Raw genomic sequence first — 6,041 nt, forward strand, 5'->3', positions numbered from 1 at the left:
GTGCGCCATTCATATTGTCCATAAATTTTTAATGATCCTTTATGTTCATCCTTGACAAACATTTTCGTTTTCACTTAGCTTCCAGCACCTACATATTTAAGTTACGGAGTACTCCAAACTTTGGGTTTATCGTCTTCAATTATACAGCTTAAGTTGTTTCGCTGTAAATCACCTGAACGAATAAACTTTTGACGATTCAATTTATAACTGTGCTATACTAGTTTTACTACACTAGTGATATTAGGGTTGTAATTTCCAAGTATATGTATCTAACATAGAAATGTTCGTGGATTATATTATTGTATGAGGAACGATGATATTCGTTTTATTGTCAGTATTTATTACAGTTTCAATTTCGTTTACATTTAAATATACATAGAAATCAATACGCAGATAAACTGCGGCTTTAATAATCAGAAACGATTAATTTCAAAATACAATAATAGTCATTATATTATTTCCTTTGAAATACACTTTCCTGCTTAAAATACACTGCTTTTTCCGATGATGAGGTCAGTAAGTACCTAATTAGTAATCAAAATATTTTATTAATCATTTTATTCTAATGGGTAGCCTACCTCTCATTAGCTATTCCGTAGCCAAATATTAGTACTTTCAGTTTAAAGGGTGAGGCAATATAAAACTAAACAATATCTTAGGTTAGGCTAGGTTTGTCCATGAACACTAATGACACTTCAAGGATACATTCCGATTGAATGAAGATATCATCTCGAATCTACAACAAAAGAAAATAGCTAAAAAATAAATTGCGATACTGTCTGGTAATTGAAACATCCGGACAGACTAAACTAACAAAGACGAATCAAAGATAAGATACAATAAAATACTATCAAATTTTAAATTTTGAAAATATAAGTTTTATTAAATCTATTATATCTATAAAAGGAGACGTGATTGCTTTTTGTATTATTTATATTTTTTTAATGTATTTCGCTAGAACGAAAACTTAAGCAAAAGATACGCATATTAACAAACAAACAAATTTTCTCTTTCTTTTATATTCTATGAACTATTGTTGTAAAGAAACCACTTTATTATGTTATACTTGCGTAAAACATTAGGAGTAAAGAAAAAGGCAAATACAAATGTTTATTTCTGTTTTCTTATTAGATATTTTTAATATAAAGGATTGTCTTTAAATATAATTTTTAAAAGTTCTTTGTTATGAGCGTGTTCTTAAAGAATATCATAAACTCTGCTAAACGAACATAATAGCAGAATTTTTAGTGTTGTAATATATCATGCACGTCCTGTCCTGAGCCTTTTATATTTTATGTTTATCCAGGGTGATCTCAGCATCTGCGTCCGTTCGAACTACGCAAACATTTTACAAGTTTATACCATGTTTATACCAACTGTTATTGCTACTCTGTGTCTTATACCTCTAATATACAGAGTCACGAATTTCCGACAAAACGTGTAATGACTGTGTTATTTAAGGTACCATCCTTATTCTTAGTTTGTCGTTGCTTTAACGACATTTTATATTAAAACGAACAGAACATTTCATTACGATTTTATATTAAAATAAAATTGAAGTAGGTATACATTAAAAAATAATGTAAATTGAAATTACAAGAATTAATCTCCTTTAGTGAATTGCCACGTGGAAGTCGAATATTGAACGCCAAAAAAGAAATTGCTTATTATTATCGGATAAAAAAAAACGTAAAAGTTATTTTAAGTCAAATGTAACCTATTATCATACTAAATACGTTATCAAATATTGCGTTGCTTTCCAATATATTCGCATATAAAATAAAAACGGTTAATATCCTAAAAAAATATTTACATTACTTGATGGTATTTTATTTCTTTTGTGTTATTTACATGTGATAATAAAAGTAATAAATAAGTTCAGAACAGACGACGAGTGAGTGAATTGTATAAAAGTTTGAAGAAGAACTTTGTGTCGGTGACTTAACTCTAAAATACTTTTCATCTTTAACAATTTCACCCGTCACTCTTTTAATTGAATAAAGTTCATCAGAATTCCTTGTACGTGACAAAATCTTACTTAATTTTATTTTCATTCATCTGGTAGTACTTTTGAGTTTCGCTGCTATTGTTGTTTTATTAGTGACTGATATTTGGAAATATTTCAAAAGAATGCCAAACCTCACTCCCTTTTCAGTTAACGCTATTTGGTCAAAGAAAGAATAAATAACATAAACAAAAGCTTGGCAGAATAAAAAGAAAACAATTTCGTATTCTTGAAAAAAGTAAATATTTTGCCTACAAGTATAGGCGGTTAAAGGTAACTTTTGAGGAAATAACTTTCTTTTCGTTAACAAGGTCAAAAAAATGATTATTCCCAAACCCAAATTAAAACTAGGAAATATCACATATCGTAAATAGTACCTCCATAATCTATACAGTTTATAATAAGTAGGTGCACTGGCCACATAATGGTAAGTGGACACCACCGCCCATAGATATCGACGCAGTAAGCTACCGCAGTTTTTTACATAAATATAAAAGTTACAATTTTAAATCTCGAATAAAAATGATTTTAATAAAGTCAGATCCTTTTACTGCTAAAGTGATAGTACAACATTATTACTGGGTTAGTTATTTCTCTTACGAAATCCCCACTGAGCTTGTGAAATAAAACCAGGAGCTAATAGACTACGATAAAAGGTCAGAGCACTGCAATTTATGTAGCTAAAGTGAAACTTAATTCAGTTAAATAATATATTCTCAAATACACCAAACTATTTTCACGCATTTAACAGCGATAAGCTTAAGCCATAAACCGTGTAACTACATAAGATTTAAAAGGTGCGCTATGCAAATAAGTTTATTTACACAGGGGTTTCAATATTTAACAAATAGTGGTTTTAGTCTGGCGAACTAAATAAAGTTAAATAAATTTTCTGTATATAAAAATTATTCTAACTCATGTACTAAGTTCGTGTTCAAAACTGGACAAGCTCTAGATTTACATATGCTTAATTCGGATTTATAATTTTTCTTCTGTTCGGCATTGAAGGAAAAACATAGTGTGGTAAGATGCTTGTATCGGACCAAATTCTACCACATGTACATATACGTACATGCATCAACCCGCAATTGAGCAGCTTAAGCCATTTTTTAAGCGTAAAAGCGGCTCGGACCCAGCTGTGGAACTTTTTTATATTTATTATTAAAACTATAAACTGATAGATTAACTTGACTGAGCCCTCATCAAAATGGACATGTTCTATTGTTTTGCTTCATACATTTGGTATAGTTATAAGAAAGATTTATTTTATCAAAAAAATAACGTAGAATAATAACGTCTTAAGTAACTCTATCTGTCAGTCTTTTATTCTTTCACGAAACCACAAAACCGAATTCGCTATGAAGCAAGCTTGAAGTCCAAGAAAGAACGTAGACATTTTAAGGTCTAACACCTGACGACCAATGGCTAAAACGCCTAAAAGCCTCGGATGACAACTGGTATTTTTATGTTTTATAAATGAGATTTGGTAGCTGTAAAGTCACCTGCGGGATTTTATTACAAAATTGAATACCCTGCCGCAGGAAGTATGTATAAATCTATGTTGGACGTATTGAAATTTTGGTGCAAAATATTTATTTTTATACGACGCATTCCATGTTTATACAAAGTGTGTAGCGGTTTCATAAGCACACACTGACGATATCCCTCTTCGAATACTTTAACAATACTCTCAATAAAGACAACCTCAATATAATTTCGATGTATCCAAACGATATCAATCCTATTAATATTAATGAGCCTCCAGGAATAGCATTCGCTATTACGAATGCACGTGACAAGGCAAAATTTTGTGTGTTAAATATGTCAAAGCTTTTAAGCCAAGTGTTCAGTAAAACATAAAACTTGAATTTTATAACATTCCGAAAATAGTTCTATTTCATGTTCTTGTTTCACCTGTGCTCTGCATACTATACTATATATATATGTCGGAGAAGCAGGATGCCGAACAGTTGGGTTCGGGGATTGATCCGACATTTGTAAGACTATGTGGGCGTGCAATGGAGATATTCACAAAATAAAACGTATTTAATATCGTCTAATCACTGTATTCATTGATTCAATAATCGTACACCACAATAATATCAAAGGATTACAATAATTCATCTCGATTAAGAGCAAATGGGTTTGCAAGCAACCATCTCATTCGAGAAGCTTGTCAAAACATAACGACTCGCGTTGCCATGACGCTTACAACTCCATTCGGGGTGACCCGCTCTTATAAGTAAATCAGCCATCAAACATTATTGCCAACTACTCGATTCATTAATTATCCAAATTAACAACTAAAGTAACCACGCTCCGATACGGCCATCCTGAACTATCACACGTCCTCGTGTGTCTCGTTGCTGTAAACCTCCTCGTCTGTAAACAATGAAACAACAAATGTACACATCATAACACGCTTGGCCATTCTGACCACCACACGATGAATATTATAACCGTCCATGCTATCTCAATAGCATAATATTCTCTAGCAGCATAACTTTACAAGGTAAGCGACCAGCAAGACCACCAAGGTCTATTTACGCCACTAAGTCAATCTCTTGCCACCAAGGCTGTCATTTGCCACCAAGGCTGTCATTTGCCACCAAGGCCAATTTTGCCACCAAGTCAATCACTTGCCACCAAGGCCATCATTTGCCACCAAGGCCAATTTTGTCACCAAGTCAATCTCTAGTAGGGTCACTATGCTACGCTTTCTCTTACCAAGTAATTTGTTAACACCGAAATCAAAACAAAATGAAAACTGCCCACCGTTTTTAATAGAAAATAGACCTAGAGCTGGCTTCATGGTGCAGATATCCACTCGACATTTCATAACCGGCTCGCTTGTTTTGTTTTCCCTTCTTCGCACAACGCGTCGATATGTGGCTTCGCTCGCCGCAGGAAAAACACGTCAGCGGGGATGTTTTCTTCGAGACGTCCATTGTATTTCTTGCTTGCTTGAGCTTTGGCGTTGTTAACTTGCTGAGTGAGCCTGCGTGGTCTGATATGTGTTCTGATCCCACTTCTGATGTCGGAGAAGCAGGATGCCGAACAGTTGGGTTCGGGGATTGATCCGACATTTGTAAGACTATGTGGGCGTGCAATGGAGATATTCACAAAATAAAACGTATTTAATATCGTCTAATCACTGTATTCATTGATTCAATAATCGTACACCACAATAATATCAAAGGATTACAATAATTCATCTCGATTAAGAGCAAATGGGTTTGCAAGCAACCATCGCATTCGAGAAGCTTGTCAAAACATAACGACTCGCGTTGCCATGACGCTTACAACTCCATTCGGGGTGACCCGCTCTTATAAGTAAATCAGCCATCAAACATTATTGCCAACTACTCGATTCATTAATTATCCAAATTAACAACTAAAGTAACCACGCTCCGATATATATAATATATATACTATAACATTTTTCTTTTTATGCACAATTTTTGTCTTTCTACCAAGCTTAAACTAAGATTGTTTATATTACTGTTACGTTGAATGAAAAAAAAAAAACGTTAATTCTATTCAAATTCCGTCAATAACGCCATGGTTGACTGGCCTCCTAGCGATGTAAAAAGTCGCATGTTCGATTCTAGCCTTTTAGGCTATTGTCGTCACCATTTCTAGCACAAGATTTAAGGTTTATTCAAGGAGTAAATAGGAATGTTAGTCATTCCTGAAAAAATTGGACATTATTTTTATTAATTTTTATAAAAAACATTATTCTGGGTAGAATGGGATTTACAGGATTAATTATATTATATATTAATAGGTTATCATTTAATCTCGCATTTCTTCGCTAGAAAAAAAATATTTGCCTATAAAAATGAGGCGATACAAATTTACGGCATTTACATATATTTTTTAAACCTAAAAATATAGTTCAGTTACTTATATATACTGATACTTATTAAAATTTAAAAAATACTATACATTAAAGAAATTTGCTAGTTGTGAAATTTATCCTAACCTAAGAATATAATGTTTTTTTTTAATGTTCTCATGTTAATTTGATTTTTTT

This window comes from Vanessa atalanta, chromosome 11 (genome assembly GCF_905147765.1).
Source record: "Vanessa atalanta chromosome 11, ilVanAtal1.2, whole genome shotgun sequence".
NCBI classification, from domain to species: Eukaryota; Metazoa; Arthropoda; class Insecta; order Lepidoptera; family Nymphalidae; genus Vanessa; species Vanessa atalanta.